Source organism: Danio aesculapii, chromosome 11 (assembly GCF_903798145.1).
Source record: "Danio aesculapii chromosome 11, fDanAes4.1, whole genome shotgun sequence".
In the NCBI taxonomy this organism is placed as follows: domain Eukaryota; kingdom Metazoa; phylum Chordata; class Actinopteri; order Cypriniformes; family Danionidae; genus Danio; species Danio aesculapii.
In genome coordinates, this window is record NC_079445.1 from 5263194 (window position 1) to 5273328 (window position 10135).

Sequence of the window (10135 nt, forward strand, 5' to 3'; positions counted from 1 at the left end):
TGCCATTTAAACTAGAACCACCCCTGTGTGCAGTCCTACTAATTACTAAATAGCTTATGTGATAACTATTGTAAATTAAATCTGTTTTCTTTTCTATGCAAAACAATTACACCTATTGTCTATTCAAACATCATGAATTACACATCTTAGACCTTTATTGGTTATTTTTAAACCTGACAATTCTCGAGGCAGACCACTGCTTCTTAAACAATTAAAATCGAATCTATCTGCAGCACTGAGTAAATCAAATATTTACGAGTCGTCTACCTTAATGTTTTCTCAGCTCTCAGCAATATGAGAGTCATCCAAATGCAACATGACAGGGCTGAGAAATGCTGTCCTTGTGCAGAGGATTTTTTTTTTCTTCCCCCAAACAGAAACAACTGTAAAACCTGTTTTGTGCCTTCTAATGAGTCTTGCATTATTACACAAGCAACTTGGAGAACACTAAAAAACAAAAAGAAAAAAAACAAAGCAAAACACTGACAGATGTAGCACTCAAACAGCATACATTTCCTAAAGGACAAAGTGATTATGAGTAAGTAGATTAATATTTCAGACTCTACTTTTAAAAAGGGTGTAAAAATCCCAAAAAGTCTATGGTCCCTATAATACAGCCGGCGCGATGATGCACAAAATGTTTATGGCATGATTTGTTGCTATTTTCAGACCAACACAACTGTAATTTTCACTTTTTGTGCCACGTTGTTTAAAATCTATTTGTGCCACTTTGTGAACTCATGGGTGTGCTGGTCTATAAAGGAGATGTGTTAAGGTGCATTGTTGGTGCATTGGTATTTTAAGAAATTGAAATAGACTGCACAATTGACCAACTAAAATAAAGCGCAGAGCACATTAGTTATGCGCCTATATGGGTCCAAATACTTACACGTTGCTTCATACACAGGATGTACAGCAATACACAAATATCTTTGCATATGAAAAGAATGAAAGGATTAAAATGTTACAAACATTATTATTTTCACCATAATTATAAAAACCACTTCCTTCTTCATGTCCGGGGGGCTTTTTTCAGTTTATTCATGACAATTTGCACTTGTATAATGTTATTATTTTTATTATTAGCAGTATTATTTATTATATGCATGTTTATACTTGTTTTAATAAAAACAAGATTAGATTTGTCCACCTGTTGGGATTTGAAGGCGTATGCATTACCATATGGGGCATAAGAATAGGACTTTGTTATTATTGTTCATTTATTACTTTGCTGGAAGTTAGAACTGAATTTAGAAATAGTTTTGAAACAAATCTTTGCGCTTAACAACCGAAATTAAATATGTAGGCTAATGGATGTCCTCAGTGGAGTGTGTTTACACCATTTCCTTATCCACGAAAGTAAAGGAGTAAAGAGTAAAAGTAAAGTAAAGAGAAAGTAAAGAGGCCAAATAGAGGAGACTGATTCTTTATCCTCGTGCTGCAGATGCACTGTTTAACTGCTTTATCGCTAGTGAAGTGTTCAGTTTTTCCACTTACAAAGTCCACCATGTAAAAAGCAAATGCGCCATGGTGTGATGCAACTGACTCTTAAAGGGAATAGGAGATGAGACCCTGATTGGTTTAATGCACGTTATGCTCAAAACACACTCATAACTCATTAAGAGAATAAGCACAACACTGTTAGACCATGCGCCAGGGCGCAGAGCATATTTTCCCATCCTTAAAATAGCAAAAGTGGATTTGGACCCTTAATGCTTCTGCGCCATGCACTTTAGACTTTGTGCCTAGATCATTAAAATAGAGCCAACAGTCTTTTTTAGTGCAGTGAATCTGCATAAAACATAATAAATTACAAGCATATATAAATACAACAGAGCAAATATGAAAGTGAAATAAACGGGTTAACTTTAAATACAGAAATTGGATATTCGGTCCCACTTTATTTCTGTAATCACACCTTAAAAAAAACACATTTGCTTTTTGTTGAAAGACCTTTTTTAAATGAGCTGAAAAAAGTTATGGCATTCTCCTTTTGTACGTGTCATCAGAGAGAGTAAACTTCGCCCATTAGTGGCAATCTCTCAATCATTAACATAGGACGTTAGTCTTATTGTGAATCTACCATTGTGCTGACACACAATGCTGCATTAGTAGCTCCACCCTCTTTTCAAAAGAGCACAATCTCATTTGAATTTAAAGTGACAGTCTCCAAAATAGCTCAATTTTTATAAAAGCGTAAAAACAGCAGTTTCAGAGAGTTATAAAACATTATTTGTGGGGTATTTTGAGTTGAAACTTCACACACACACACTATAGGGACATCAGAGACTTTATTTACTCCTTTATTTACATTTTGATGTAAGTACATAGAAGTTAAGACCACTTAATATAAAGTGGGACTGAATAATAAAATTTAAACTGACACTGTCTACATTGTATAAATAAAAAAAAAAAAAATACAATAAATATATACATATATATATACATATATATATATATATATATATATATATATATATATATATATATATATATATATATATATATATATATATACATATATATATATATACACATATATATATATACACATATATATATATACACACATATATATATATATATATATATATATATATATATATATATATATATATATATATATATATATATATATATATATATATATATATATATATTGAAATAAATTTAATCTTTATTAAAGTTACAAATGGTCAAATTTCTTGTGCCTGAGTTCTTTAAAATCCTGAAATTCTGAAAAGTCTTTAAAAACAAGAAGATTAATTATGGCTATTATTAATTATGGTTATTATTAATGCAGATTATTATGGTTAATCTCCACAAATTACAAATAACAACTACAATCCAGACCTAACATTGCGATACTGATGCTAAAACGATATATTGTGCAGCCCTACAATACATCATTGCTAGAAAAGCCAGAGAGAATCTAGGCTATATGCTGGAGTGACCCTGATGATGTGACTAAGGCTTGATGGAATGTAAGCCCAAGTGTCCTCATCCCACCCATCTTAAGAGGACACATTCGAGTCAAGGCAAAAATCCATTTATCAAAAACAATGTTGGAAAAACCCCAGCGGGGGCTGCGGAGATGTGAGCTGGCAATAGAGTTGACTGACTGGCAGAGGCTGGCTGTTACCAAGCCTGTTCCAACACCCGTGGGAAGACAAGGACCTTCTCCTTTATTCCCCCCTCCATGGCAGTATACCCCCAAAGGTGACAACCAATGGAACGCAAGGCAAACACTAGCGTCTGTAATTAAAAGTGCTGATTAAACTGACGGAAAGAGGACAGAGAGGAAAAACAAAGTTCAGCAGTGGTGGAAATCACAAAATATAACACTCACTCTGAAGAAGTGTTAACATTAGAACTAATTTAATAACCTTGTTGAAATAAACCCCTCATATCTACAATACCTTGAGTTTTCCTTTATGTGTATATTCAGGGTTTCTGCAAGTTTCAAATCAAGTTTCAAATCAATCAGATCAGTTTCAAATCAATCAAATCAGACTTCACAAATTGTGAATGTCACAGTATTATACTGTAAATTATTATAATTATAACAATATCAATAGCAGCACTCAAGTACAATGTGCAGTTGACTTATTGGTTGCCTAGCGACATAAAAAGCACAGTGCACTTGTTTTTTTCTTGTCAACAAAAAAGGCAATTCAATCCGAAAGGTAAAACTCATTCGGTGTGATCGACCACTGAATCTGCTTCTTTGAATTGATTACAGTATTGACCTTATTCTCCACCTACGAGCGGGCGCAGCCATTGGAATCTTTTTGGCTCGCGACTTCCGGTCTCATTCACTTCCATTCATTTTTAGACGTTAAAAACAGCTCGTTATGCTGCTTGATGTTGCAAACTGAATGCTTTGTCTGTATAGTCATAAACACACTTGTTTGTAGAGCAAGGAGTTTGATCGTTTTCTGCCATTTATTATTTCTAGTCAATTCTCCCAAGGCATTTAAATCGGAAGTTCTACAACAACCGCAAAAACGAGAGCACTTCCGCATCGTAGAATTGGGTCAATACAGAACTGTTGAATTTACTTCAATACATCATTATCAAGTGCAAGTAACTGTAATAAAAATACCTAAAAATTATAAGTAAACCCTTACTTTATATCAGCGGGAATGTAATTTAATTACTAAAAATAACTGTTACTTTGTAACTAATTACATCCATCGCTGAATACAAACTTTTACGTGCATTTTTCGTATCCCACAAACATTTAAACAACTTAAAAATTTTCAGGTGGTCAGATCTCAATCTCAAGAGCTCTTATAGAGTTACTTTAGTAGAGTTACTACTTTGCAAGCATTTCTAATATCCTTTTAGTAGAGGACTATTGATTCTGCTGTGGGTATTGGTAATCTCATAGTCCAAGCCTACAGGCTATTATACTTTTAAAAAATGCATGTAACCTCTGTTCCTAAGCTGGAGAATCTAAAGGAAAAACATCCCAGCTCTGATTTCTTTCCTTTGCTGACAAGGGTTTAATTTAGCCTTGATTTAGCTGGAGGACACTCAACTGCAAAACCCCAAAAGTTCCCAAACCGAGAGCTTTAAAGTGTATGTACATTAATTAAACACTGAGAAACAAACTTGTCTAAGTGAGAATGGAAGGAAAATGGCAACAGTAAATTAACAGTACTATGACAGTACGTTCCCTTTATTTTAAATATTTCCTGTTCAACTAAAGCAAGCATTTCAAAATCCAGTATTTTAAAGAAATTATTGCAATTAAGAAATAAGAAAAATCAGAACCCAATATTTCAACAGAAATCTGCACAGTCAAGATCAACACAAGGCTGTTTAAGTTTGTCTTACTATTTAGCAGAAAATGTGTATTGAAATGTCTTTAAAAAAATGTGTTAATGATGCTTTGCTTATCCAAGAAAGCACCTTTAGATTAGCATAATAAAAATATAACAATACAAAAAATATATAATTTTAATTATAAATTAAAATGGAATGATTTACCTTTACAAAATAGCCTTTTTAGTAGATTTTGCTTTATTTTCATACGCTTGTTTGTTCATTTGTCCGTTCGTTCTTCCTTCATTCGTTCATTCTTTCCTTCCTTCGTATGACCAATCATTTTACTTCATAAAACTCAGAGATTGTATTGGGGCCATATTTTACAAATTAGCATTTTACAGTAGGTGAGAGGTCAAAGTGACTATTACCGCCGCGTTATTTACCTCCGCCGTTTGAAATAGGAGCCGCTTTGTTTTTAGTGTATGACCGCAGTTTGTGAATGAGCCGCCAGGGGGCGCAAAGGGACGAGATGCGAACGGACAGAAATAGCCCACACAGCAGCCTAAATATGCTACTGTGCTTGTAAATGAGATTAAACAACAAGTCAAAGCATTATAATTCCTTTATTAATCATTTGAAATTTGTTAACACGCTTTATTGTTATTCTAAACTTTTTAAGTGCAAAGAGGATTCTTTTTGAAAAATAGAATTGAAGAAGTTAAAGACAACTGAAATGAAAGCATCCAAGCATGCCTAAATAAAAAAATAAAGCAGTCTTTTAGCCTAAATATAAAGAGATGTTCAGTGTTTGCTATTTTGGTAGGACTAACACAAGACCTTTTCATTTATGTTTTAATTTACGTTTTTATTTACATTTTCGTTGTTGATTATATTTTACTATTTCATTTTATGTCACAATTATTGTACATAATAATAAACGAATAATGAAAAATAATAAAAATAGGCCTTATGTATTTAAGGACATGTGGTGAAACACTAAGAAACGGTCAGGCGCATGGTCTAAAGCAGTGGCGCAATTCCCGGGGGGGACAGGGGGGACATGTCCCCCTCACTTTTTTTTTTAGATATAACGTTAGCACAGGCCCGGATTGGATAATCGGGAGGACCGGGAGAATTCCCGGTGGGCCGGTCCGTGTTTTGGCCGCGAGGGCTGGGTCCCTAACTGCTCGCACTCTCAGCCGTCGCACTTTTTTCATTCATTAATTTATTATTTGACCATAGCCTCACTCTTTTTACTCGTTATTTTGCCGCAGATTCACTCTTATTTTTTTTATCCTTCCTTCGTATGACCAATCATTTTACTTCATAAAATTCAGAGATTGTATTGGGGCCATATTTTACAAATTAGCGTTTTACTGTATATTAGAAAGGTTATTATTGATTAGCCTAAAACAGACTAAGTTCCACAACTGATTTTATAGCTATATTCTTACCTGACTTTGCCTTAGACCTTTGCTTTGGAGTCATCCTAGCGGCAGGCTAAACAAGATCTGCCTGTTGGTTCAATCATAATTTCCTCCAATTTGAAACATTCGCAGCTTTCAAGACACATCTTTAGATAGACTGTACGTAGCGCTGCAGCTTATACGAACAGAGAATAAAAGAGGGAGATAAAATTGAACACAGACAAAGCGATGACCTCATAAATGGCACCACCACACATTTCACAAGCTTATGAAAGAGCGGTTGAGGCTAACTTAAAAAGAAAGGATTAGAACAAAAAGCTTCCAGCAAGATGATGAGTGACCTTGATCAAACTTCAGCGAGAATAAGATAAGTTGTGTTATATTCAGAGGACTTTGCTGGATGACAGAAAAGGTTTAGTGAATAACTCTGGGCTTAAGGCAAGTGTGGAGGTTTTGGCAACCACACAGTCTGCCTCCGCTACGCTTTCCTTTTTTTTTTTTCATAAGCGGATATACTATATCTGACAGATAAAGAACTTTTTCAGTTCAAGGATTTTGAACATTATGCATTGTTAAAGTATGGGTCAAGTTTATAACTATTCTAAAGAGCTAATCTGCATACTGAAATCTATTTAAATTAAATCTTCTTGACACGACATTAACGTCAACTATTCATTAATATTCTCCTCATATTTCTGTACAGAAATGGGAATTTCTTCTTTAACCCATTAAAATCAGTAAGACTAAATTCCCAACCTTAAGCCACATAAGTCCACTAAATGACTTTGTAAACACACTGTTTTTGTACATTATAGTATTTAAAGGTGCAGTAGGTGATTGTCTTCAGAAATATTTTGCTGTGCTGATTGAAAGTCTCTTCACATTCCAATAGTAATGATTAAAGTAAATGATCTAAAATGTATTTATGTGTATTTTTATATTTTGGGTAAGGCAAAATACTAAAAAATGTTCATCCTATTAAAATTTGTCAGGCCGATAATTCCCACAATTCTGATAAGTTTCCCAAACTGTCTGTCAACAAATGTAGATTTGTACATCTGCGTATAAGCCTGGTACACCTGTCTTTGGGAATTTTTGCCCATTCCTCTTTGCAGTACCTCTCAGGTTGGATGGGAAGGGACAATCCTTCAATAGGATTTAGTTCTGGGCTCTGGCTGGGCCACTCAAGGACATTCACCAAGTTGTTATGAAGCCACTCTATTGATATTTTGGAGGTGCTTTGGTGCTTTGGGTCATTGCCCTGCTGGAAGATGAACCGTCGCCGCAGTTTGAGGTCAAGAGCGCTCTGAAGCAGGTTTGCATTCAGGATGTCTCTGTACATTGCTGCATTCATCTTTCCCTCTATCCTGACTAGTCTTCCAGTTCCTGCAGCTGAAAAACCTCCCCACAGCATGATGCTGCCACCACCATGCTTCACTGTAGGGATGGTATTAGCCTGGTGATGAGCGGTGCCTGGTTTTCTCCAAACGTAACGCCAGGCGTTCACTTCAAAGAGTCCAATTTTAGTCTCATCAGACCAGAGAAGTTAGTTTCTTATGATCTGAGAGTCCTTCAGATTCCTTTTGGCAAATTCCAGGAGGGGAGTGACTTCCCTCTGGCTACTCTACCATACAGGCCTGATTGGTGGATTGCTGCAGAGATGGTTGTCCTTCTGTAAGGTTCTCCTCTCTCCACAGAAGAGCGCTGGAGCTCAGACAGAGTGACCATCGGGTTGTTGATCACCTCCCTGACTAAGGACCTTCTTCCCCGATCACTCAGCTTGGATGGCCAGCCAGCTCTAGGAAGAATCCTGATGCTTCCAAACATCATCCATCTACGGATGATGGAGGCCACTGTGCTCATTGGAACTTTTAGAGCAACAGAAATTTTTCTGTAACCTAGTGGGTTGTCTACTGTCATCTTTAAGAAGCATGTTCATGATTTCAGGAGGCGTAGCTTTGGATGGCACTGGAGGGACTGTGTTATCAAAGCTATTATGTTAACGGTTAGCATTTTGATCACCTACTGCACCTTTAACTGTAATGGGAACAGTATTTTACTGTAGGAAAGTTATGCAGTATGTCACTGTGTTTTAAAGTTGCATTATGAAAATGACTGTTTTACAGTAAAGATACACAATACTGTAAATAAACAGCAAAATAAGTGGTGCTGTAAATACAGTATTTTTGCTGTAATTGTTTTACAGTAAGCTACTGCTGACAGCAACTTACTGTAGTTTCTACAGGAACTTGTTAACAGTGTAAATAAATAAAACAAGAGAGCATGAAGCAAGGCTATAAAGCAAATTAAATTACACAATAAATTATATCAATGTATATATTTATACAACTGTTCTGTCTGGTTCTCAAATCTGATTGGCTGATAGCCGTGCGATATTCTGCAATAACAGCACTCATACAGCCTCTTCACCCTTCTGTATTACTCCACCCACATAGAGTGACAGCAGATCAATAAACTCACTACAGATTGACAAATATTGCAGCTGTTGGACAACATAATGTACTTTTGAGGCATTTTTAGGCAAGAATGTAGTTGTTTAGATTGCAACTATACAGTTTCTTTATAAGGATAGTGCCTATTTTAAATATTTATAATTCCGGAGATACAGCACGTCGGCATCCATCAGCCTGCCATACTGAGTAGAGCAAAGACGGTTGATGTTCCGCCACAAGATGGCAACAGAGACCCCATAATAAGCTCTTAGAGAATAAAAACTCATCGTAATTTCTAACCACAGCTGATCAAATCATTATAAAACAGGTAAATGACTTTCCAAGTTGATCTCTTTTGTAAGTTGTAGTGCTGTTTTTATAACATAGTCTGGTAGTGTTTGCTTTGCTTTGCCTTTTTCTGAGTTAATTATTGTGATATCCTAACTGCAACAGAGAAATAGAGGGAAATGTCTCTAGACTGATGGCATTTCATGCTGTTCAGCCTTATGATCTTAAAATGTGAGCAAAATCGCCTGTTTTGTCATCACTGTAGATATTACGCTAGAGAATCATTCAAATACTAGCTCTAAAGTGACGTGTGTGAAGTAGCAACAGTTTCTGCTGTTCTGACGTCAGCTGCAGATGTGAACGAAAGGTGGAAGAAAGTAGTTCCTCATACAAAAGGATTTTTAAACATTCAGTGTTTTTCTTTTTATATACACAATTTTCCCATCGATCTGTTGTATAAACACAATATCACATGAGTAGCAGTGCGATATGGCTGTATGCTACTCGTGTGATATTGCTCATATACAGTTGAAGTCAGAATTATTATTTTTTTCTTTTAATTGTTCACAAATAATGTTTAACAGAGCAAGGAAATTTTCACAGTATGTCTGATAATATTTTATCTTCTGGAGAAAGTCTTAATTGTTTTATTTCGGCTAGAATAAAAGCAGTTTGAAATTTTTAAACACAATTTTAAGGACAAAATTATTAGCCCATTTAAGCAATTTTTTTTCTCCCAATAGTTTACAGAACAAACCATCGTTATACAATAATTTGCCTAATTACCCTAACCTGCCTAGTTAACCTAATTAACCTAGTTAAGCCTTTAAATCTCACTTTAAGCTGTATAGAAGTGTCCTGAAAAATATCTAGTAAATCATTTTTTACTGTCATCATGGCAAAGATAAAATAAATCACTTGTTAGAGATGATTTATTAAAACTATTTTGTTTAGAAATGTGTTGAAAAAAATAACATATATATGCCTTTAAATATGTGCTATAATTAAGTATAAAAAAGTTATACCATTTCCTTAAAACTTAAGCACACCTAAGCACTTGCGCACATCTATTTAAATCTGTTCTTAAATATGTTAAGTAGTTTCTAAAATAATAACATTTCTCAAAGAATCGCTCTTTGTGAAGAGGAAACAACAAATCGGTCATCTTAAAGCAGCCTCAGTATGACATATGTA